Below are 26,853 nucleotides of genomic sequence, written 5' to 3'. Positions count from 1 at the left end.
TACAAGGAAGTGCCCCTCTGTTTCAGTTTCGTAATGCAGAAGACTTGCACATTGGGACTTTGTTTCTTGCAGATGATTGTGCCTGGGTACAGTTTGCACAGGACCTTCTGGGAGTGACACACGTGCAGCTGTGTCTAGCAGAACTGCAGCGCTGAGGGTGAGAAAATTGCTCTTGAATTAGAGGACAGACCATTGGTTTTATTGAAAATTGCAATCTGGATTTGTTTTAAACCATCCTATAGGTATCTGCAGAGTGTATGGGAATGGGGTGCGTGGGAGATTTCACTACAAAGAATTTTTGTCATTTTAATCTTAAGAAATTTAAAATAGTCCTTTAGTACCTCTTGAGGCAGTTCTTTCTGTTTTCTTTCTTTCATTTCAAAGAATTGATTTGAATACTTTATCTGTATGCCACTCAGTGAGCAAGAAAACTATATTCTCCTTTTCCAGTTAGGCGCTGAGGCAAGGAAGCCTTAATGTTTTTTGCAGGGCTTCTCAGAGAATCCAAGCCAGTCTGTTCTGCCCAGACTGACAATTAAGACAGAGGCTTCTGTTAGAGGCAAACCATATAGGAAAAGGATCCTGGTGTGAAAAAGTTCAGTGTCTCTGAGCTACTTGCAATCTTCTCTGGAAAGTTTTTTTTTTCCTTGTCTGCTCTTTATAATATATGTTTAAATTTGTGTTTGTTGTTGTTTTCTTATACCATTACTGGCAGTCTGTAATTTCTACATCCCTTGTCTTCAGTGTACTTCACTACACAAGAGTTATAAATACATCTAAATTTATTTGGTCGACTTCTGTGTTTATACAGTTCCCACTGGAGTGAGGTCACTGAACTAGAGAACTGACTCTCCAACTGGTTCTCAAACCCTTGTAGCATCTCACTGTCATTCTTGGCACGTCAAGCATGACCTCTTGTCCCACAGTGGCCAGGCATATTACCAAGAGGTTTTATCATAGTCACTTAATCCACATTTAATTAGTAATATTTTTTTCACAGCAGTGCATTTACATGGCAGTTTTATTTTTCATATCCATTAATAACTCTGTGGTGTACAGATAAAAGTGAAAAATCAAAGGTCCCTGTAAATGCTTACATTTCTGGAAAACTGTAACATGGGGGGAAAAAAAAATCCTGAAAACTATAGTCAGATTTTAGGTACACCTATTCCCCAACTGAATTAAAAATCATGGGAACCAGCTTCAGTCACTATGAAGTATCATGTGCTGAAACTTCATCACATTGACACATCACCAGCTAAGTATAGAGTAAACTTCTGGATGCAATCAAGTGACCCATGGCCTTGGCAAAGATCTAACTGGAAGTCTCACGGGGAAATAATTTCTGGCTGTCAATTTAAGACAAAGCCAAAGGAATTGAGCCCTTCAAGTGCTACAGTTAAAACCCAGAAATCCCACTTTGATTTGAATAGTCAGCTTCTCAGTTGCTAGCAGGTATGTGTGTAAGAGTTAGTGAGGCACAGATTTCCTGCTATTTTGCCCTTAATGTGGAAAAATCAATCACGCTCTCTAAGCGGCCGACTTCAGATAAAACATGCAGTGCTCAGTCCTTATGAAAAGGCTCTCTTTTTCCAAGACTTTGATAAGAAGAGGAAGTTAAACAGAATTTTAACCTTTTTTGTGAGTACTTTTGAAGTGACTGAGGATCTGATTTTCATTTGCATCAAGGCTTCTGCATTAAGCTTAAAGAGCCTTAAATGGGCATAAGCTGTAATTAGGACCAAGTCCCCTGTCTCTCCTAGCTTAAGGTATGTAACGATTCTGAATCTTTAATGTCTGTAGATGCAGCTCCAGGGGAGTACCTCTGATGTCCAGAGATTCATGTCTTGGGAATAGTGGCAGCCTGGCAACAGCCCAGAAATATGATTAAACAAAAGTCTGTCCTCTGAAACCCCTAGAAAATCAGTGTTTAAAAGCATTAAAAATTTATTATTATTCTTTATTCAGGATTCATATCACACATAAATATGAAACCAACTGTTATAATTTTCAGTCGGTCGTGAAGAAGTCTAATAATTTTCATCATTTCTTATCAGAGTATTTTACATAGATGATACATTTGCTTTTATTTTATTTTTCATATACCTTATTTGTATATAGGTATATTAAAAATGTGTTTGTGAATAAGGTCCACAAAGAAAAGCTGTAGCTGCTTTAAATTAGAGAATCCAGTTTGCATGTTTTCTTTATGATTACTGTGAGTGCATAATTTCAGAAGGTGTGGGAAATGATCTAATGTTCATATAGTGCCTTGTGTTCCTCAAAGGGCAAAACATGACAAGGCTATACAAGGGCAAAACCATAAATAGTATGTTCTTAAAAGTGTAGCATAAGGCAAGAAAATAAGTTGTTCCTGTAGTCTTAAAATTCCTGCACCTTGATTCCCTATATATTTGTCTACTTCCATCTCATTCAGGACCATCCTGATGTTCCCAGTCTTGCAAGGGACACCAGTATTTTGGCTAGCAATGCTTGGAGTTTACTGGGTCATCAGCCAGCTGCTGCCACCCAAAATATGGTTGCAGCTCATGTCCAGCTAATCCCCCCAAATGGCACAATTTTATCTGCATATTGCTGCAAAACCAGTAAGGATGTCATTTTCTTTGAGACTCTTCTTTCAGATTCCTCTTTCAGAAATCCTCTGTGGATTTCTCTGGTACTACCAGAGCACTGGCAGGCAGGAAAAAAACCAAAACACACCACACCACCAGATGAAAAGCAGTGTTGCAAATACCTCATTTCCGTGGGCAGCCAGGTTAAGAAAAGAAGCTTATAAAGCCTGTGACCATCCGGCTCTTGGCCATGAGCAGCCCAGCAGTGAGAGGAAGGAAAAGACCAATAATACTGAGCTGTGATTCTTCAGTGCAAATCCTGTGCCAAGACATCTGTGTCCTGAACAGAAAGAAATGGAGCCATTTTGGTAATTTGTCTCATGGGTTTAGGGTAAAATATGTCACAAGGATACAGGATATCCTAGGGAGTTCTTACCAATTATAGTACACACGGTAATGGCAACACAAATGAAGGTAGATTTGGTATACTCATTGAATCACTTAGCAGATGTAAGAGAGAAGAAAGGAGGTGTCTGATGTCAGGAACCTCGTGGTGTCTGATACAGAGGACAGCAAAGGAGTCTCCCACAGCTTCTTCCCCCTAGGCTGGTTCAAGAGTAGCAAGACATGTCTGTACAAAAAGTGAGGAGAGCACTTTTGTTTGGCACAAGAAATCTAGCTAGAATTTTCCAGCTTGTGAAATAAAACCAAAGAAAATTATTGGTCTAATAATGGCAAACATAAAACATAAAAAATAGTATCTATATTATTACATTTAATAAAAAATGTCATCTTGGTATATGAAATAAAGTTTTTAATAAAAATCCCAGGTATTCCCAGGGCCACAAATTGTGGAAGGTGGGAGAGTATTCCACAGAAGTACTGCAATATGCTTTTCTTGTAGTACTGTTCCCTGCATATTTGCTAGGAGGTAGGATATTAGAATAGGTGAATCTTTGGTCAGGAAAGCCTCTCATCAGTCTGTTTGTTCACACTTCAGTTACTGATGTTTAAAGTTGGATATTTCATACCGTACTCAAAGGAGTTATTCAGTAAAGTTCCCTCTGATGGCAATAGTAACATATGTCCTGCTGTTTATTTTCTTCATAAAAAGCAACAACTATATTTTAGTTCACAGGCATGCATTTTACATCATTTAAATTACATGAAATGGAGAGTTAGAGCACCATATCTAGAGATGAACTATAATGGGTTTATAGTTGCATATCTGAAATACTGGCTGAGTGTGAAGGAGTCATAGTTTGATTTACTCTTGGAAGGAAAAAAGATATGTTTTTCTATCACCAGGTTTTTCCCAAATGTCACATAAAATGTTTTTTTAAAGCATCACTAATTAATTGATAGTGAGACTCAGTACTTAAGCCTTTTAGATATAATTGCAGTCCTATACAGGTGAAATTGGTGGATCTGAGAAGAAATCAGAGGTTCTGATGTATATGTATGTCCGTTTAATATTTTTATGATTTATATCCTTTAGCTTGAAAACATAGTCCCGTTTATGTTGAAGTTAAAAAAAACCAACAACCTGGAAACAGAAGGCAAAAGCTGAACTTTAGTAACTGTCACTAATGATTCCAGATTGGATGCTCTCATGCATAGCCTACTAAGCCAAATGAAGGTGCATAATAAAAAATGTCACTGAATTGAGAACGTTAATTTTTCAGGATATGTTGAGTTGGTAGTTGTCTTTTTTATATATTTAGCTAGGAACACATACCAAAGCATGTTCTAAGTTATGTATAAATAACTACCCCTTTCTCCCATGCAGAGAGAGCATGTCTCACAATTTGCACTGGTAAAATTTAGGATGACAGAATATATACAGTTAAAAAAGCAGAATATGGAAGAAGGACTGTTTTGATTTTTAACATAAAAGCTTCTGTCTACAGAAGAGAGAAACAAAGCTTTTTAGGGGCAATCCTAATTGAAGCAGGCCAAATAATAAAGTGTACAGAATTAGAAGGCCTTTTTACAAAGCAATAGAGAGAAAAGATTCAAAAATAATTCAAAAAGTATCCAGGAATACTTTTGGGATTGGACACTTTTGATGTCCTTGGGGGACATCAGTGGGAAATTCCTGAGTATGTCTGCTTAGGATTATTGCATTGGATTAGTTTAGTCATTCACTGAAATTATGGTAATTAAAGAGGTTAAACAGAAGTGCACACATACCACCTGTTTTTTTGCCAATCAAGGTGCTTTTCTTATTAATCATACAGTCTCTATAGCTCTCTGTTTATACATTAATAAAACCTCCAATATTCCATGAGGCTATTCCATATTTGTTTTTCTAATGGTGAATCCCAGAATACCAGAAACTACAGAAATTTGGAAACTGGACTAAAAAGTAATAACTCCTGTGATTCCTGTGCTGGCATGTGCTGATTTTGCCAGCATCACCTGTGACCTGCTGACAGGCAGTAGGGGATGCTGCCCAGAGTGTCCATCAGAGGGTGCACACACTGGCAGGAGGGCAGCAGACTGGTTTGGCAGTGTCATTTCATCAGGTTTCTGAGGACATGGGAATATCGTTAACAGAGAAGAAAGACAAGGACTAAAAAGCAGTTTTTCTGGAACCACTGTCCATGATATGAGATGTGCTTGTAGACTGAGCCAACTAGCAGATCTCCTGGGATAGGTGGTGAAGCAAAACTCAGATGTCTGAGTCTCCTAGCAGATTATCAGAAAGGTGAAGGAAACTCCTGAAAAATATATGTCCTAAAAGTCACCTAAGTGTTGCAGCACCAGAGCAGCAGCATGAAAGTTGTCCCCAGTGCAGAAGAAATAGGTTGTCCCTGCTCTTTGGGGTGCTGGCTGCCCCCACTTACTGCCTGTTAGTGGTTAACCAGGCTGGGGCTGGCAGATCAGCTTCTGGGCTTGTTGCCATGGAAGATTGAGATGTTTCTTTGAGCAGTGCTGCTCTACCAGGTGTATACACAGGAGGAACTGGCATCTCTTCAGAAAGCAGAGGAGAGAGATTTGTGTCCACTGATTTTTGGGAGCAACTTTTCTGCTTCATTTGCTCTGACAGTGCCTTCTCAATGTTTGGGTTAGTGACTCCTAGATGGAACTAAATGTAGCACCTGGGAAGGGCAGGACTGACCCCTGCAGTAGTCCATGCACATGCATGGCAGGGCATTAATGATTACTGTGTAGCATCTCTGCCTAAATTTACCTCAGACAACAGTAGAGTTTGGAAGAAAAGAGTTCTCATGTAGTTGGCACAGACACTATTTCAAAATATAAAATGCCACCACCCATTTCAAGGGCTAAAAAAGGAGTAGCAAACTTGCTTGCTGATGTTCTCAGTGAGAAAAGTAACAAATGAAAAGGCAGAAAGTACCTTGATGAGGCTTTTGGAAGTAAAGCCTAAGGATGGCATGTAACTACACAGGCTGGCAGAGACAGTGGCAACAGAAGCTGCTCCTTAGTAGGCTGGACACTTCAGAGAAGTTCACTGTAATCTTCCTTTCTCCCTACATCTACTCGTGTTTTAAAATACTAATTCAACTTTAAAAACCTTTAGTTCCACTTCCTCCACTTAAATGAGTGAAAAAAGGCTCTTTATACACATTCTGATCCCATTCCCACATAAGTAAAACAAGATCAACTTGGTTGACTTTAATGGCATCAGTTGGGGCATACTTTACTGAAACCCATCAACAATTAGATCACTTGGCTTAAGTCAAGTGCATGAATAAAAAAGGTATTTCTAGTGCTTTCTCTGCTGCCTTGTTTCATTTGGCTGTTACTGGAGTTAATCTTAGCCCTGAGTTCAAAAAGACCTGGATTTCACCCAGAGGTGTTCCATCAGCATAAATCTGGCCTAAACGATACCAGAATAAGCTCTACCAGCTGAGTGAACCATGCAAGCATCTTTCAACTGCAAGTTTGGGGCTTTCAGTGCACCTGCCTAGTACTCTGCTGAGGCTGAAAGGGAGCACATCTCACCAGTGATGGGAAAACAAGAGAAGAGAAACATATTTGCAATTCCAAAATAACTACATGGAAAAGCATTGCTTAGAAATAACTCACACACATCCTTGCATAAGTATCCTTTGTCTGTGAGCAGGGCTAACTTGTAGTGAACTCCTTGATGTGGGATTTTATTTTCAGACCACTGCAGACAGATTTTTTTTTCAAAGCAGCAACTGTACTATTTACTGCATGCCACAGCTGTTTTTAGAAAGAATTGCCACAAAACATAATTTAAAAAGAACTTTCATGTAAGACCCACAAACTTCTAAGTATCTTTACCAAATAGTACATATTTCTAACAAAAAGCTCTATTCTATTTTTCTAAAATAACAATATTATTATGTAATTCTTTATTTCAGTAGACATCAATGTTCTGTTCTTTTCCTGTATGTTAATGGGAAGGGAACAAGAGGTTGTTTTGATTCTAGACTATCCTGTCTTTATCTGTTATACTTCTCATGCAAAATAGATGCAGGCTACTGTTGGGTACTTGAGCAGCTTTCTGTGCACATTTTGAAACTGGTTTGCCCAGACAGCTGCATGTGAAACAGTGTGTGGGAAAATCAGGGCCCAAAACTCAACTGAAGACATATCTGGACTGAGAGCCCTACCACCTTTATGACATAAAGCAACATCATTCTGTTTTTAATGGAGCCTGTTTTCTGTAGATAAGGGTGTGGCCATAGGCCTTCTCAAACTGCTATTGCTGAGAAATTTCGTATGGAAACTAGAATGGGAAAAATAGTCTGATATCCAACTTCTTGTTTGATTATACTGAATATTAGTATCATCATGAAATGTGAATCTAAAAGGTGAAAACCAGCTGATTTCAAAAAAAAAAAAAACCAGCAAAAAACTATGTCCTTTGTTTCCTGCTCACAAGCATCTCTCTGTCCTGAATCCTGGGCTAGAAATCTCTTTTCATAGAAAGTTTTGCATAAGACATGCCTACCCAGTCTGGTAGCAAATCCACCTTGGTCTCTGCACATGAACAAAATACACTCTTCTTAGTCTTCATTATGACCATAAAGAAAAAAAAAATGCATTTAGACACTCAACATCCATTTTAACCCTCCTCTAACTGTAATCCCTGATTATTCAATACCCTCAGATATGTGCATGCAGCTTCTAATGGGTGAATTTATGCCAGTGCCATATTGAGCAGCGCTGCATTTCCCTGCTGAATAGCTATGCCAGTTTTCAGCTGTTGAAAGGACACAATTTGAGGTTGAGCATTCTCATTGTCTGTCTGTCTGGTGTGCCCAGAACTACAGTTTTTTTGTGTGCTTTTCGTGGTGAAGTATGGGCAGGCCACTGACTGCAAGAAAGTCCCCTAATTTTGTTCTTTAACGCTGTTGTGTCCAAAAAAGTGACAAAACACAGAGGACTGAAGCTAAATCAGATACCTCTGCCTTTAGTTAATCAAAGCTGTAGTGCAGATAGGTCTGGAAAAGGTTGGAAGGAACTCCAGCATCTTGTCTTCTTTTGTTTCATTTTTTTGCAGATGTGCATGCCAGCTTTTTTTCTTTTGAGATAAATGCAAGCAAATATATGTGCATATTATCTACAATGTTATTTTATATAACTCAGTATTTACCTGTTGTTTATATACTATATATAAGCACACAGAGAATTTTCTAGCAGAAAATTTAAGATGACAACTAAAAAGCTTCTTCTAGGAGAAACAGATATTTTCAAAGATGTGAAAGCACTATGTTGGGGAGCAAAGCTCTAAGCAATGTATGTCATTTTCTCACAGACCCCTTTCCTTTTGTACTCCCTCCTTTGCCTTTATTGATGTTAGTTTACCATAAAAAAAAACAGTGCTCTAGGGTAGCCCTCAGAGCCCCAGTTCCTACCAACCTCTTCCTTCCTTATTCTCAGTAGCAGAAGCTACTGCAAGGTTACTTTGTGATCAGGAAAAGAAGTTTATACAATGCCCCAACTCTGCAGCTTTCAACTGTTCCTCATTTTTCCAGATTAGTGCCTTAATTAAGTCCAAATGTTTTTCATTTTCTCCCTTATGGTCCCTTCTGTGAAACCTGATGCTGGCCATGGACACTGTCCTCTTGTGACCTTTTCTCTTCCTGTTCCTGCTGCTGGCTGGCTTTTAAATTGTGAGCAATTGTAGGAGGGTGATGGTTGCACACTTTTTTGTCTCTTCACACACACAGGGGGCTGTTCATTCTGTTGCTAAAGTCAAAACGAGTCAGGACTCCAACTTGCTTTTTCCCTTCTCTATGAGGCAGAAGAGAGTGAGAAGAAAACAGATTTTTAGCTGCTGGTTAAGGCAGTTCATACCATTCACTTGAGTCACTCTCAGTATAAAGTTTTAGTACAGTGCAACAGTAATTTATCACATTGCATAAAATGTAAAAATGAGGTTTCTTAAGTCCAGCCATTGATTTCAAGATGATTATTTTTCAGCAGCTATCTTGCAAGTTCAGCCTGCAATTTCACGTGCATTGTTTCAGCAAATCACATGGGTGCTTGTGAGGGCAGGAAGAGAGCTCCAAACATTCAACACAGAGGAGAGAGTTCAGCAGAATGGAAACACAGAAATTTTGACTGACTTGTTTAGAAATCTGCCTGTAACAATGAAGTACAAATTTTGCCAATACAGTATGTCAACAGAGCTGAACAGAAGATAACAGAGGAAAATTAAATTAGCTAAGAATCTGGCCCAAGTGATTAAGGAAAGAGAAACTAAAGAAAACAAAAAAGGGCTTGATCTTTTTCTCGTGGCGTGAGTAGCCCCAGTTACTGGAACTACACTGATGCAAAATTGGTTTATGCAGCAGAAAAATCAAATCATATGTCAATTGGAATTGCATGACTGATGGTAAACATAAAAATTAAGCATGAAAACCATGGTTAGAGACAAAATCATTGCAATGGGAAAAAGATGGCAGTAGCATCCTCAGCAGCATTTATGTGCAGGAAATAAATGTGAGAATTTCTAACACTTAAATTTTATCTTAAAACAAAGCAACCTCATATCTTGCTTCTCAAATAAAACTTTGTACCACTAATCTCATTTCTCTATGTAACATGCAATAAGATTTGTAGAAATCATGCAGATGTGTCCACAGAAAGTGCAAGGACCAGAAGATAAATGATGTACAGAAACAGTAATTGTTTATTTATTCCATGCAAGGTTTGTTCATTGCTCCCCTCAGGGAGACAGATGTGCAGACTGTATGTGCTGAGTGAAATGAGTACTCCTTCCTTTTTGACACCTTTAAAATTATTAGAATTAAATCTATACTTTGCTAAGTGAAATGTTTCAATTTAATCAAACTGTGCTGTCATGACCATACTTACATTAAGAGTTTAAGAGCCCTACTTTGCCCTCAGCTAATCCCTCACATATGAGGTTTGCATGGTTAAATTGTCTCCTGTGTAAGTAATCAAGTACATATGAACTTTGCTGCTAGGGAGATTGAGCACAAGTCAAAATCTCTAGGAATGAATTGCTAAGAACAGCAGAGTTAAGGAAGGGAGGGGAGCTGGCCTCAGTCTTCAGGTCCTCCTGATTCTCTCCCTTACCTTACAACCTACTCCAGTGCAAGTCTTAAAGATGAACAATATCTGCTTCTGTAACAAGAAAACACATTCAGTCTGTGGGCTCCTGCTGCCACTCTTTCACTCTTCTAATCATTCTCATTTTTGTGTTTTATAAAGTGAACACCCATCATCTTATATTAATGCTGGTCCACGGAATAAGATGCAAGACCTAAAGGACACCATCACTGTTTAAGTTTCCAAGTGTCTGGAATGTATGCCCAGCAGGAATAAAAAGGGCAATAAAGGAACTTGTAATTAAGAAGAGTTTTTTGTAGGATCACTGGAAAACGTTGCGATCAAAAATCAGGGAAAGCAAGTGGAAGAGTTCTAAGTTTTAGGGAGGTTAGAGGTATACTATATAGGACCACTATAAATTTTAACACTAGAAATTCCCAGAAAGAAGGTAGTAAAGAGCAAGATTTAGGCCTTTATGTGATGAACACACACATAAAGGGAGCATTTGAATAAATTCAATGTTGATTAATAAATGTAGGACAGTTCAATAAAAATTGAATAAATGCCTAGAAAGATAGTCAAGAGGTCATGTAGCCTACTGCTTTACCCACTAATAGGAACTATTTCTAAATGATTTCTGACAGTTTCCTCTCCTAAAAACCTCCATTGATGTAAAATCTGTGATGACCCTACTCACAAACAATATATACTAGCATTCTACTACTTTACCACTGAAAGTATTACTTAATGTTGAAATTAAATTTTTTCCTATAATCTAATTCTGTGGTTTAAAAAAAACCCACCAAACCTCTCAATTTCATGTGACTTTTTATCTATTTGAGAATAGTTTTCATTTTCCATCACAGCTCCTTTCCCCTGTTTTCTGTGTTGTTTATGCTGTGCAAGTGTTTCATTTTAATTCCTTTGGCCATATTTTGCAAATAATTTAACCAGTTTGTTCTCTTTTTACAGTATCTATAGTCTCTCTCTTGTGGAATAATACATACTTAGCAACATTTTTTGAGGAATTTACAGCTATCTTTGATGCCTATGCTCACTTAGCTACCTGCATCTATTAGTTTGTTGAAGCCCCCACACTTCTAGTCCATCATCTTCTTTTGCTCTTCTTCTCAATGCCTTTCCAAGAATCATATACCCTGTGACTCCAAGATTACTCTTACATATTAAATCTTTCACCTTCACATTCTCACATCATTCTTTACTGCTTAGCTTCAAATCTGGAAATTCCTACACTTTTTTGAACAAGAATTGCCAGTAATTCCAGGAACTCACTGAAAGCTGGCGTTCTGTTGCATTCTTTCACAAAGGAATACCTGGATTGTTAAAATCTCTCATTAATATTATATCCTGTCCTTTGGCTGTTTCTGCTTTTTGGACACAAAAAGCCTCAAGTCTTCCTTGTTTAATATTTCACAATCCTTGCAATGAAAGCCTTCATATTCTTTTCCCCCCCCACCCCCCACCCCCGAGATAGTAAATTCCTCCATATTCTGGATCTCCCAGCACACCTGTGTACCCTTGAATGCAGGGCAGTTTATCTAATCTCTCCTGTCCTTCCAAGCAAGCTAATGCTTCCTTTATTAATATTCCAGTCATGCCACCACCTCAGCACAAGTCATGAGTACATTGGTGAAGGCAGTACCCATTAATAAGATAAAAAAGTCATAGTGCCTTTAAGAAGATGCATTTGTTGGAAACCCCAAGGACTTAAAAAACTGAAAAAGAATTAGGGGAAGACTTCTGAGGAAAAAATAAACTCTCAGAAGAACAGGACAGAGCATGGAGAGTGCAGCATAATAACAGTTCACATCACTCACCTTGAGGCAGGATCTAAAATGAGACTGGATAAGTGCTCTGAGAGACCTAAGAAACCACGAGTGGCTGTGCTTATGGACACCACAACAGGGAACAACAGAAACATTCACTTATATAGAGAGAACCCGAAGAAAACGAAGTAAGTATGTTAAGAAAGGAATATCTTCCACTACCTACAAGGGGAGAAATCTTTGGAGACGTGGCTTGTGCCAAATACTTTCCTATGCTTGGTGCATCAGCAGGACTCTGGCAGGTGTCCTTAGGAAAACAGAGCACATGTTTGTGCACATTCTGCACCTCCTCTGGGAGACCCTGTTCCTGCAGATGGCTCTTTGGGTTGTGTTTGGCAGCCACAGTATTTCACAGGACAACACAGTGGGAAAAAATGGTAGTTTTAAAGGGTATTAAAGGGTATTAAAGTATTAGGTGATATTCTTACCTGGGGAAGACAGTAGAAAAGCAGGACTAGATACTCTAAGTAGCCAGAGGTTTACCAAAATACCAACAGTAAATACTGTTTAGCAGAAATAAGAGATATGGGGAAAAAATTAGGATGTGAGTAGGCCGCTATAAAGACATTTCTGATACATTTGCTTGAAGCGGCAAGAATGCTGCGGACTGCATTCCCCAGCTGTCCCTGCCAGGCTGGGAAGTGCTGACTGCTCAAATTGTCCATCTCCAAAGCAGCCCCCTGCTCCTATGGATAGAGGTGTCCTGTGGCTGTGGCCACAGTGCCTCGTAGCAGGCAGCCCAAGGTGGCTCACCGGGTCCTGTGGCAGCTTGGCTAGCACATGGATGTTTTAGGCAATGGCTTTGGCTAGAGCATAGCTGTGCTCTGGCACATGTGAAGCCAGGGACCAGTAACTTGGGTGAAATGGGTACAAACAGAAATGGTGTCACTGCAGTCACACAGAGAAGGAGGCTTCAGCCTGAAATCAGGAGTGAAAAGCAGCCATGTTCTGTAAAAAGCAGAGGTTGTTGGGCTGACCATAAACCATTGTCCCTAAGGACCTATTAAACTTCCTATAAGGATTTGAAACTCATTTTTGCAGCTATATTTTTACCTTTGATTTAAAATCAAATGCAAATCTGGGAAAGATTTACAGCTGCAAATATATTTTCTATACCACAAATAGTCAGAGCGCAAAAACTGGAATTAAATTTCCCCTAGGTCAGTCGGATAAAACAAAACAGTGCAGCCTTGGAAAAAATGATTGTCAGGAGCTCCAGTGGATATTAGGCAAAGCACCTCTATGAATTTCTGTACACTCTTCTCTAAATAATCACAGCTGGTCTTTGTTGGTGACAAAGTACTTGGTTAGGAAGGCCTCTGGTCTGGCAGTTACTTGTTCCTCTGAACTACTGGTGAGAACAGAAAGTGGGGAAATCCATGAGCAGTGGCCCATGTACAGCTTATCTTCTCACCCTGCTAAGATGGAGTTCTTGTTGTTTGGAAGTATTTTGTTTAAACGCACTGAGCAGTGATTCCAAAGGCACCATAAAAAATGTGCTTAAAAGGATATGTGAAAGTCAACCAAGGGACTGAAAAATCTAAGAGAAGGGCCAGGGATGTTTTATATTGGCCTTAAATAAACAGTGCCATTGTGGGAAGTTAAATATGGTAGCATCTGCCAAAAATACTACTCAAGGAAAAGAGCCTATGTTGGTAGCAAAAAAAATATCTCCCCCTCTCTCCTCTCCTGGCATGAAGCAGGCGTGGGTTTGTTTATGTTGGCTATATAAACTTCATTGCTCCAAGAGAATTATTCTCCATTCCTGAAATGGACTCATTTAAAGATATTAGAATAAAAAAAGGACAATCTCATGTAGTAACTCTGTTTCACTGTACCTGAGTTTTGTCTGTTATCAGACATTGTGCTTGAGTTGACACAGAGACTTGGAGGGGTGAGCAATGCAGAATTAGGACCCAATCAAGTCATATTTTTCAAGGGAGCCTCATATAGGCACAGACCCCAGGAGGGTATGCAATTTGAGTCTCAGAACATAGTACAAGCAAAACAAAAAGGTTTACAACCAACCTGAGAATATGAGACCTGGGGAGCACAATTTGTCCCCTAACTGAGTAAACACAGTAGCTGCATTTTACAGCTCCAAATTCAAGAGGTCATTCCTGCCTGAAAAATACCGGTGTGTGCTTAATATCCATTGAATACCTCTGTAATCTGATCCTCAGCTGGTCCAATAGGCAGGTCACAGAGGAAAAATATCTTCAAAACACAGAGATTTGCATGCAGAAGGATGACGCTCACGTGTCTAGAGAACCACAAAGGGCAGAAGAGGTACAAAGACTTTGCCTAATGCAACTGCAGCTGAACAATGACTGGGAATCTGCTTCTTACATAAAGCAAAATTGCACAAGCCACAATTTCTCCTCCCTGGGAGCACAGAGCAGTGGAGCTCACCTCCTGCCTGCAGCCCAGTTAGCCATTTTCTGCAAGGAGAGCATTACATTTAATCCAGCAGGGAGGTCCCCACTCAGGTCTCTTCCAAATGCTGCCTTTCAGCTTAATGTTTAATCATTCAAGCTGCCCTCATGCCTTTATGAATGCAATATGAAAGGGCTGGAAAAAGAACTGTTTGCCTCTAAGATTCATTGCCATCAGATAAAACTGTGATATTTATGTGGTGTATTACACTAAAGAAAATTACTCTACTGGGCATAGCTTGGTGCTGGCAGAAACTGTGAAAGAGACGTTAAATTTCTGGAACTGCTGGGAAAGACTGTGGAAATTTGTTATTTCAGTATCATGATGAGCAATATGTGCATTGAAATTCTATTCCATAAAATAATATATACTAACATTCAATCAATAAGACCTTTTGTTTCGTGGGTTTTTTCCCCCCAGGGATTTTATTCAGGTTATGCCTCAGAAACGAACAATGAGCATGTAAAATTTTAACTTTTACATTAAGTCGCTCAAGACCTGAGAAGACTGAGTGCATGTGAACAAAAATGAAAAGGATCTTCTATTCTCCACTTAATCATGCTGTTTACATTTTTCTATGGTTCTGACTTGGAGATACACAAAAAGTAAACAATATTTGTAGCATTAAAAAATCAGTTGCCATCCTTTATGCTTTGAAATGTAAGATGTGAAAATGCCACAGGCTGAGATTTTTATTCATGTAAACATGTATTTTTATGTTTCAAGTGTTTGTCAAGCCATAAGAGTGTAAAAAATTGATTTTGACAGTTAATTTCTAATCACCTCCTTTATCATCCATTGCAGTGCAGTAATAAATCCTACTTCACCTCTCCCTTGGACTCTTTATTCTGATCACTGCGTTTCCATGGCTGTTGTTTTCATACCTCAACCTCCTTTTCCAGGCTCTATCATGTGCTTCAGGATCCATCATCAGAGTTCCACTGTCTTGCAAAGCCCACAAACACCTAACATTTAGAAATATTACATTAACAAAGGGAAAGGAGTCTGTAATTGGATTTTTCTCAGTGTATTTAGTACATTTAGTGATGTTTATCCTTTTACCATCTCATCTTCTGGCTGGATTCATACAAGAAAATGGTTAGCAACTAATAACATAAGTTGATGAAACCTTTACAGGATCACTGTGTCCAGCAACAGCCCCCTGGGCTAAAAATGGCTTGGGAACAAGGGCAGCAAAGTTGTAATGAGAGGGAGTGGAAATTCTGCTTTGCATAAGGAGGCCAGAAGAACTTGACATATTTAGTGTAGCAAAACAAAAGCTGATACAGAATGTCATTGCTTTCTATAAATACACCAGGAGGTTAAACATCAAGGAAGGAAAAGATCTTTTGAAGATAAAGTACAGTGTTGGCACGAGAACAAATGGGCATAAACTGCCCGTGAATGCATTTGAACTGGAAGCTGAAAGACATTATGTAGCCAGTTGAGCAATCAGCGCTGGGGAGAGCAACTTCCAATGCAAGTTTGGGGGCACGAGAGGGTTTGTAAGATGGAGTGAGAACAGCTGAGGAAAGGCATTGTGTGATGTGGCCTGGGGCTAGCAGGGGACTGGGCTCCAAGACACAGGGGGTCCCTTCCAACCCTCTGTTCCTTTGTTTTAATTTTTCTCAAAGGTATTTGGAGATTCTGCATGGTGATGTCTCACAGCTGGTAAAGGATATGGCTCAGAGAAGAAAAAGAAATAAGCAGCATGTTTTAGCTCACCAGATGTATGTTATTACTTTATTCCCAATTCACAGGAAATGAACAATCACTTAGTACTGACAGGTACATACTGGAACTTACTATCTTTCTTTTAAACCTTAAAGTAATGTACTACAGAAGTTTAGCATTAACCTTAAAGCAGATTTCACATTTTTGCCAAGGTTACCGTGATATCTTGTAAAACCTATGGGGGAAAACAAAAGAAGAAGAAGAAAGCAGCAGGCAGAAATGATATAAATTGCTGCCAGAATGGCTGAAATGTAAGCAAGGTTAAAAAAAAAACCCTATCAGCCAAAGCTCTTCTGCTCACAGAGAAACCTCCATGAAAGGTCTCTTGGGAACTGCAGAAGGTTAGGTAGGTCTGATTTTCACTGGGGTGTAACCCAAATTACCTTCTTAATAGACAATTAGACAAGACAAAAGTAATGGTGAAAGCAGCAAGTGTCTCACTGAATCAAAGGACTACAGTTTGTTAACTGCATTAAGTGGAATGGGTTACAGCTATATAAGGGTAGGTCCTTTCAGGTCTAAGGCAAGGTCAGTGTTGTTTACCAGGATGATTCAGTTTGGCTTTTTACATAACTTCTTAGTGTTTGCCTCTGAAGAGGTGAAGGTTAGGTATGATAGCAACTAAAGAAAAACTCAGGCCAATACTTTCTAATGTTGCTAGAGAGTTCAGCATGCCTTTCCTTAAAAACAGATAAGGCTGGGCACTCAAAGGCAGGCAAATATCCAGCTCTATCAGCAGGCAGTTTGTCCAAAGGAGAAACCTGAATGGTACCTGAGAGCCAGCAGGCTGCTGCTCAGAGCGTCACTGTGCCTGCTTTCTGCTTTTCCACTCAGCAAGTCAATGCCAGAAGTGACATTGGAAAGTCTTGGTTTTCCCAGACACCACTTGAACTGGCAAGTCAGGATGATTTCTAAATAGCAAATGGAAACAGAGCCATTCAGATTGAAAGGGTCTTCTGCATATCACCTTGCCCAACCTGCTCTTCAAAGCATGATTAACCTGCCAAGCTGAGTTTTGAGTATCTCTAAGAACAGCTATCACAATCTCTCTGGGCAACCTGGCCATTGTTCAACTATTCTTACTGGGATTTTTTCTCTCATATGTACAACTGGAATTTTCTGCTCTTACATTTGTCTTACCTGTTATCTTCCTGCAGTTTCATAAAGAGTCAGTCCCATCCTTCTCTACAGCCATTCCCTAGGTAACTGAAAACAACAGCAAGATTTCTCCTGGTGCTTTTCATCCCCCAGACCCAGCAAAGCCAGTTCTCTCCACTTTATTTCCTTGAGCATCTTGCTGGCCTTCTTCTGGACTCCAGCATGGATCAGGGTTTCTCTTGTACCAGGGTTCCCCAACTGGACACATTATTTCATACAAGGCCTCATGATGGTCAGGGGGAGGAGAAGAGTCCCTTCCTTTGATCCCTTGGTTTTGCCCTTCATGTTACAGCCCAGTATGCAGAGGAACCTTTGTTCCCAGGGGGCACACTACTGACATGTTTAACCTGGTGTTCACCAGGACTGCCAGTTCCTTTCCTGGTGAGCCAGCTGCACCTGGTAATTCAGCCCAGGTGCAGTTTTTGTGCTTTCCTTTGTAGAACTGTGAGAGTTTTGTCATGGCCCATTTCTCCAGCCTGCTGATGACTCCTGAATGGCAGCTCTGCCCTCCAGAATACTGACCCCTCTCCCCAGTTTGATATTATCTGCAAATCTGCTGAGAGTGCATTATAGATTCTTGCCCAAGACACTAAGGAGTACATTAAACAGCATCAGCCCCACTGTTAAGTCCAGTAAACTACTCAGCTGGTTATCAGTTAAACTGAACCACTGGTTAATTTTCTTTGAGCCTGAAGATTCAGTCAGTTGATCACAGATCTTCAAATCTCACCATCTAGTCCACATCTCCCCAGTTTGGCTACAAGGATGCTACAGGAAATAATCCATGAAGTATTGCTTAAATCCAGAGAAATGCCATCCATTTTATTCCACTCATGTACAGAGCCTGACATCTTATCTCAGGAGGCAACCAGGCTAGCACAATTTGCCCTTAAACAATATAATTTGTTTTTTATTCTGAATTTCATATGTAAGTTCTGAAATTGACACCTTTTCCAACATCCTCCCTCCAAAACTATATCTCACATCCAGAATATCACTAATATGATTGGGTTTTGTTCTTGAGGCAGGATCAGCAGCCCAACACTTTCAAATCTCTGTCACCAAGACTCAGAAGCTGTCCTGAAAATCATCCAGATCTTTGCTCATTAATCTTTTCCAACATCTTTAAAAATAAGGCTAAGCAGAGGCCCCTGCCCTTCCTTTATTAATTCATTTTAGGTGAGCTAGAATTAAAAGATACAGATAGGAAAGTTAACTTCATTTTCACTTTCCGACTCTATATTTTTCCCCTGTGTGTACTTACATTTATTTCACTAGAATCTATAAAGTCTATTTTCCTCTTTTTATGTTGTGCTAGGAAGGATATAAATGGACTAGCACCCTTTTTTTTAAACTTATGCACATTCTCATTTTCCTTTCACTTTTTTTTTTTTTTTTGGGGGGGGAGGGGGGATGGATATTCACGTGACTTTGGCTAAACTGAAGCCTTGCAAGGAACTGTAAGGCTGAACTATCTGTAGGTAATTTTTAGTACCCTCAGAGGAATGCAGTTAACTTCAACTCATCTCCAGTCTGAGTTGGTGCTTTTTGAAGTAGGTCTTGGTGTGGTGAACAGGAAGACTATGAGGGGTTTATTATAGTTGGCTTCCTTTGCTGCATTAGCGTTTATATTTTCCCAGTAGAAATCCCCAAATTGAAAATATAGAGGTGTCAGCTAGCACCACTTTATTTAAGGTTGTGTCAACATTTCCTATAAACGTTGTTTTTCTAGGGTTTATAACTAGACTGTAAAAATGTGCTCAATGCAGAAACTTGGCATAGAGGAGTTCTGCCTGGGAGAGAATTTTCACAATTAAAAATTGAAAAGTCCACTCAGCTGGTTTTAACTAATATCCATGTAATTAAATAGAAATTAGTTGATTTAAAGATGCATTTTTATAACATAATTCAAAGCAACCTTTTATTTAAAAGAATAAATTCACTGAGGGATTATTTCATTAATGTTATCTTGTTGCACTCAGTAATATTGAAAAAGTCAAAATTACTAAGGTATTGCACACTAGGAAACAGTGACTACATCTGCAAGTGCTGGTTTGTATAAGCCTCTTTGCTACACATAAGGAAATATTTTTAATAGGTGGGGCTAATAGTGCATAATATGATGTTTGCACAATATTTCCTAATATAAAATCACATTTTGACACATTGTCAAGTTTTAACCATTTGGGATGATATTTTATATTCCAGGTGTATGCCTAAGGCAGAATTTTTTGAAAAAAAAATTGTTAAATCAGTTTAGCGGAATCTGGGAACAAGAACTGAGAAAATATTTTGTTTTGTTCATATTCCAAAAAAAAAATGATAACAAACTTTTTATCAAAAAGGCCTAGTTTCTCAGAGTTTTGTAGCAGTGACTCAAAAGACAGGAGTGGAGCAAAGTGGCCTTTTCTGTTGGGAAATGCCTGTTGCTGTTTTTATAGAAGTCTCTCATTTAGGTCCAGTTAGAAACTTTTGGAATAAAACCTACTTTGCCCATGCTAAGTAGAGACATTTTAATTTAGGAATTAATATCTCCATACCTCCCATCTTTAGGGCACACATGCAAGTTTCTCAGGGCTGCTGGAGTGGATGAAAGAAGATGCTGTTTGTCCATGGAGAGTGACTGCCCATGTTCTGTCCCCTCACAGCTCCTGCCTGGCACAAAGCTGGTATGTGCATCATCTTCACCCTGGGCTGAGTGTACTCCGTCCAAAGTCAAAGAAAGTGGATTTCTCTAATTTTGGTTGCTCAAAGTAAAAGTCAGGGATGGGATGAAAAATCCCCGCCAGCACTGAGGCACTGTAAACAAGGAATTCTTTGCAGCAGCTGGAAAGAAGGCAAAAACTTGACTAAAGGAAAACAACAAACAGATGGTGAAACCAAGAAGAAGCAACTGGTTAGGAGTGGAAATTCACTGACCAGAGAGGGAGGGGTGTGGCACTGGTGGGGGTCTGAACTCCTCAGGTAAGATAACTGAGGCTGAGAGCCAGGATCTGGGACTGTGGCAGAACTGGGCAAGAAAAAATTTTCTTCCTCAAGAAAATATGAGCTTGTATCTCCAGTGCTCAGGCTAGGCCAAAGTTTTAGACACACATCTGAATTTCAGAGGATGAATGGTGAACTTTGAGTATGAAGCCAAGCACTGCTCCAGACAGTAGCAAGTCCTGAATGGTGACTGGTAAATCCAAGAATTCATCATCTGGATGTTTTTCTCTTTTTCTAATACGTTAAAGACACTACAACTGCATTATGATAAACTGTCAGCGTCACTCTTTTACACATGCAGTTGATGTGACTGAAGTAAAGATGTCCAGTTATCCCTGGGGAAGAGCTGCTCCCCACAGCTGGGGAGAGGACAGCATGGACTTCTGAGTGGGATCAGCAGAGGAATGCTCGCAGGGCAGCCTCCTGTAAAGTTCAAGGCAATGCTGTGAACAGTCCTAGGGTTCTTGTTCCAGATGTAACCCAAAACTTGGTCTCCTAAAGGTCTTTCTTCTGAGCAAATAGCAGAACAACGGCAGAGTGAAAGATCTAAGAGAAACCTTCGTTGGTGTTGAACTCCCTGAGTAGGAAATATTATATATACCAATTAAACACAGCCTGGCTGTTTGAACTGCTGTGTTTTAGTAAGCAAGCAGTATATCACAGCAACACCTGAGGGTGCTGCTTTGATCACAGCCTGTCAGCATTTCCGCTGTGAACTTTGTTTATTAGAGGTAGGCTGCAAAAATCTCTCTCTGCTGAAATTCCAGTGCAAAGCCTGTCCCAGTCATTGGTTAGGAGAATCAGGAGGATAGAAGCTTACGGAATAATGTCATACTCCTAGGTGAGATTTTCTTTTTAAATCTGAGGCTTTTCTCCTTTTCTGGAAACTAAGTTTCCATGCCATCTACAAAGTGCATTAATCCTTACTGCATACTGAAGAAGAAAATCAAACATCTGAATTATTAAGAGAGGTTCTTGAATGGCTGAAAAACTTCTCATCAAATTTTTATCCATTCATTTTGTACAATTTTCAAGACACAAATGAAGCATTCCTCATTCCTGGCTGGACTCTTAGGTGGTTAAACCACTGAAATAAAAGACGGGGTGGGGGAGAGAAGAGAAAGGAAGTGTCACATCCTCCGCTGTGAATAGCTAACACGCTCACAGCTATGCTGAGCCGAATGCTCAAATCCTTCATCTGCCTGCTTTGGAGCAGGCGCCTGGGATCGGGTGTCTGTGCTGCGCGCTCTGATCAGCGGCTCTCACTGCCGGGTCTCTCCCAGGCTCCCCTGCTGAAGCCGCTCTGCTTTGTATGAGCTGATTAAATATTCAGAGGATGGGAATGAAAAGGGCTCTGCGGCTTGGGGTGGGAGTGCTCATCCAGGAGGCCGGCTCCCAGTCCCCGTGCCAATGAATATTTAATCGCTTTGTACAAAGTGGAAGAGTTTCAAAGGGAATCCCTGAAAATCTGTAGCTTGGCAGCTCGGGTATTTAACCGAGAAGAGTCTTGGGTCAGAGCCCCTTTTCAGTATTGTGCGGGAGAAGGGATTTAGAAGTAAAACCCTGAGAAATGCTTCGGCCGCCACAGTCTTCAGGACGCAGCTTCAGGGTCGTGGTGTGAGAGCTGGCTTCGGCAGTCAGCTCAGAGGCGGGAGCGCTGTCCTTCCCACCCCAATTAGCCATGTGTGCCCTGTGGGCTCCGAGCGCTGCCATCCTCCCCCAGGCTGCGTGCGAGGAGCGCAAGGCACCCGCACGGCCCGGGCTCTGCCGGGGGGCTGAACTTCTCCAGGGCCATACCGCTACCCCTGAGTCCCTCGGTGGCTTTTGCGCTGGGGCTGTCGCTCAGCAGTGTCGTGTTTCACCTCCCTGAACACATTCAGCGATTTCCTTGGACGGCGGCGAGGTTGTGTGCTTGCTGCAAGTGAGGCTCAGCTGAGAGGACAGGCTCTGAGCAGGTCCACCCTGATGGGGTTGGAATTGTACCGCCGGACAGCTTCTACTGCTGTGTTCTTGGTCTGTGGGTGCCCTTGGGAAAGAAGAGATTTCGAGAGCCCAGCATCTTTTACTGCTACAATATTCATGAGGAAAAAAAGGAAAGGTAGTCTGTTTTGTGATCACAGCAACCTTCACTACATATTTTTATAACTGCATAGGAACAAGTAACTATGTTATTATAAACTGGAGTCAATTTGTATCTACACCCGTTTGTAACTATAGGTACATGTATACATCAAATGACTTATACATGCCAGTGCATACATGCATCTCTGTCAATAAAATTCAGTGTTTGCACAGTCTGGAAGTGATCATGCCTGGCTATCAACAAAGCTGTCCTCCCCAGTGCCCTGCCAAACACTGCCATGGCTTATCGTATCACTTCAGCAATCAAACGACAAGTTCATTGTGCATGAAACCCCAGCCTGGATTCAGAGAAATATTTACAGATGTGCTTAACTTTTCATGAGTGAAATTCCACCCCTGTTTAGTAATACACTTGATTTCGGCAAGATCCAGCTGCTCCAGGGCTGACATCCCTGGCTGTGCTGGTCCTTCTCTGAAGCAGCCTGGGCACATCAGTATTACCTGCAGGTTATTGGGGTTTATAAGAACTTGATGAAAAGAGGACCATTTGTTTATCAGTTTTTGTGCTGTGGCAGAGAGAAGCAGCAAGGCCTGAATAAAAGACACCAGAGGGTCTCCCTCCATCCTGCTGCTGGAGCCCACACTGCCCTGCCCTTCCTGCAGCACTAACCCTTCGGGCTGGGCTCCCCGGGAAACTGAGGCAGGCGCTGCCCAGAGCTGCGGGTGGACTCCTGGGCTTCCCAGGCTGCACATGCTGAAGGGCCCGGCCCCTCTGCCCTCTCGCAGGGCTGCTGCTCCCCCCCGAAACGTGACCTGGGGAAGCATCCTCATCTGCCTTCATCCCTCCTCTGTCGGGTCACGCTCCCAGGATGAGAAACCGCCCCGGCTTTGGAGTGAAACCGGAGCCCGCCCGCCCGGCGAAAGTGACCAGATGTCGCGGTTTCACCGGCAGCAGTGGCCCCCGAGGGGAATCGCCCGGTCGCCAAAACGCCCCGCGGGGCTCTGCCAGCCCCCCCGCGCAGATGGCCAACCTGGAAATCCCACCCAGCGCTGCCGCGTGGGAGATGCCGATCGGCCAAATCTGCTGCTGTCAGCAAAAGACAAAACCTCTCCCGAGCCGTGCGGCTGGCGATAAAAGGGAGCGGGCACAGGAGCAGCCCCGCGGAGGCCCCTCGGGAACAATGGCAACCTCTTCGGGAGCCGGCGAGGCAAAGCTGGACAAAGCTGCCCCCAAACTCCAGCTGCTGCCTCAACACAAAACAGGGGGCTGCAAATTTGGTTTCTTTCATCTAAATCCTCTTAGGCGGTGCGAACGCGGAGAGCAGGCGAGCACCCTCGCGTGTCACGCTCCCTCCCTCTGCCATCAGTGCACGCAGCCTCGAGTGCCGGCCAAAATTTATTGTGGGTTTATTTGACTTTGTAGGAACGGGGCGCTTTCCGTGGTGGGAGAGAGCAGGGAAACAGGCAGCGAAGGGGCATGGAGAGTATTGACCAGAGAATTTGTGCCTCCCTTGCGCTGTTTTGCCTGGAAAAGGCTGAACTTTTCATGTTCTGAAAAGCCAGATGAACAGCACAAGTCATTAGTCACCCAGGTATTTACAGTGTTTTTCCTATTTCCTTTCTCCCATGGCCTCTGTGGTCAGCAGTATAAAATTCCTAGGCACTCCCACCTAAACACAAGTTTCCTGTTTATGCTCTCAGTGGCTTTTATGTTTAGCTGTTAAAACCCGTTGTCTAAAGTACCATAAAACAATATGAACAGAGACTGCAGGTGAGCAAGCAGGGGGGAAAAAAGCAAAGCCGTGAGCAGGCAGCGCTGAGGCTGGTCTGGCCAGGGGAGCGGGGCCGGGGAACAAAGGAACAAAGCCCCGCGGTAGCTCCGCTGCTGCTGCCGCCGCTGCTGCTGCCCGAGCGCCGCCGGGCGCGCCCGCGCTGCCTCCGCGCCGCCCGAGAGCTGCGCTGGCTGCGCTTCCTCACCTCAAATCATATGAAAACACCTGACTTGAAACTCAGGTGGGTCAATGGGTAGTAAAAGTCATTCAAGGTCTGCGTTATTGAATAACGTAGTGTTGTTTAATTTGAGTTATGACACTTCTTTTGAGTATTTTCATTACGGTAGCATTGCACTCCCGCTGCTCCTGTTTGGTCTGGCAGCATTTATTTCATGTAAGTTCCTCCTTTAATTTAAGTAACGTCTGCTTCATCCTGAAACCTAGGAGAAAAGTCGTCAGCAAGAGCAACGCTGAGATTCTCTGGAGCTGCAGGAAGGGAGAAGCTCTAGCTGACCATCAAACCCACCCCTGGAGCCACTGCGAATTCCTGCCCTGCCACAAGCTTTTCTACCCCTTGGTCAGACTGCACAAACATTTTAGTTATGCTGACATCAAGAACATCCAATTTAAGACACTGTGTTGTGACCACATGAGGTCATAATTTCTGAAGACACAAAATATGGTAGCAGTCACACCATAGGTTTAGGTAGCTCTTCCCAGAGCCTTTAGGTAACTTTATATCCATAGCAATATCACAAGGTAATATTATACATTAATCAACTCATTTTTATCAGCCTCTCAAATATGCCAACTGTTCAAAATAACATTATCATTGGCTTTTATTACAATTGAAATACAAATGAATAATTATAAAAATACAAAATAGACCTTAACCCACCATAAAATTTGTTGTTAAAACTAATATGATTTCTGTGAAAAACTTTTATACACAACAGTATGATTTAAGGGCCTTTGTCAATATTGTCTTTGATTTTTTTTTTTGTTGATTTGGTTTACGCAGACACTTACAGCTATTTAAACATAGTTTTGTGTATTTAATTATATCATACATGATGTAATTTTTTACTACAGACACCCTTGACATTTAATGTATTTCATCCAGGAATTAGCAAAGAATAATTAAGCTTTTACTACTATTACTGCTTTTCATGATCCTGTGTCTTCTAGAGCAAGATAGAGCAGGACTAGCAAAGTTTATGTTTCAGATACTAAGATATATTTGTTTTCAGGTTATACATCAGTAATTTCCTGGTTTCTGTATACAAAGGAAGGACTGGGATGGAGCAACATGTTACAGAATCTATGTGTTCCCTTACAGAGATTAGCAAGAGTGAATAATAGATCCACTGTTTTCAAAATCACAACATACACGGGGAGATGGTTTTATGTGCATATATAATACATATAAATACTTGTGATCTATATATTGCATAGGGTTTTGGTTTTTCACTTAGTGAGACTAAAAAGGGTCTAACATGTGTACAAAGGTTTCATATGCAGTATTTGTAGCATCATTTCAACAGCTCTGTTTGCACTGACAACTCTCTCATGAGCAATGTGTCACTTCACAAGTTTTTTTAAACACTCTTTTTGAATACAGGTGGTCTTATTTCCAGATATCATTACATTTTCTCTGTATGTTGCACAGTGGGGCAGTGGCCACTGTTTCTTTGTCTATGTTGAAGTTTGATTTTTTTATTATTTTTAGTCTAATTTTCAGGCTCTTCAGCAGCCACACCATGGGAACAGTGTGCTACCTGGAGCATGGCACAGACTGAACTTGTGTTTGACCACAGTGGGCTCCCAGAGGTGTTTTAAGTGTGTGTTTCACCTGAAAGACGTGGGGTTCATCTCTTCCAGATCCACTCCACAAACAGAAAGAAAGCACAGGAAGTAGGGACTGCTGGGAGATTGGCTTTGGAAGTTGGCTCCTGGCCCAAAATAAGATGCTGGTGTAAATGCACCAGTGTTCAGGTTTGGATCTTACTGTCATGGTTCCTTTATATCTTCTTCATTTCAGTCTGCAGACTTCAGAGCAGTGTGTTCCCAAATCTTGTCTTCTGACAACCCCTTTTCTGCCCTGTTCAAATGAGCCCCTTCCCTGCCTTCTTCCCTGAAGAAGGCATGCCCTTCTCCTGGTCCCCAGCTGATATCAATCTCTCCCACTGCAGAGAGGGAAAAATTTGCATATTTAAAATATTTGAAAGCCCCTCCCTGGCCTGGCTGTCGATGGAAAATTAACTTAGTTGCATACCAAGCTAATTTGTAGATGTGACAAAGCATTACAATAGGAGACACGTGGGGAAAAAAAAAACAAAAAGAGATAGAAAATCTTTGAAGAAGTCAACACAAAGGAAGTACTTTCATGTAGTCTTGATTCTGCAAATCACTTTGGTTTCATGCTCAACATCCCAGAGAGGCATCAGCACTTGGAGTGTGTGTAGGCAGAAGGTAGACAGGGAGATGACTCACTGGTGCAGGAACACAAGAGGGGAAGCCAGAGCATCGTCTGTGGGAACTTCTGAAGGGAAAAGAAAGTGTCTCTGCTGACAGAAGGTTACAAATCTTCATGCTTGCTGCAACGTGTGCATCCGACCACCAGCATCATTCTAAGAGCAGCCGAGGAAGCATGAAGAGAAAAAGCTGTCTTAAGAAAAGCAATCTGAAACCTGTATTTAATTATACAAGCAATAAAGCTTTTACCAGTGCTGAGGCAAAACCAGA

General features: G+C 41.2%; 1 long non-coding RNA gene across 2 annotated transcripts; it reads left to right on the top strand.

The window, feature by feature from the left end:
* LOC132324486 (uncharacterized) lies at positions 1-26,853 on the top strand. 2 transcript variants are annotated; one of them, XR_009485654.1, is made up of 3 exons: positions 2-157; positions 19,823-23,928; positions 24,553-26,853. It is a non-coding gene; the product is annotated as an uncharacterized LOC132324486 (long non-coding RNA). The 2 variants fall into 2 exon arrangements; XR_009485652.1 differs by having other exon boundaries at positions 1-157; positions 19,823-26,853.

This window comes from Haemorhous mexicanus, chromosome 1 (assembly GCF_027477595.1).
Source record: "Haemorhous mexicanus isolate bHaeMex1 chromosome 1, bHaeMex1.pri, whole genome shotgun sequence".
In the NCBI taxonomy this organism is placed as follows: Eukaryota; Metazoa; Chordata; class Aves; order Passeriformes; family Fringillidae; genus Haemorhous; species Haemorhous mexicanus.
Note: the sequence above shows the minus strand (reverse complement) of the source record. Positions and strands in the feature narration are given on the sequence as shown.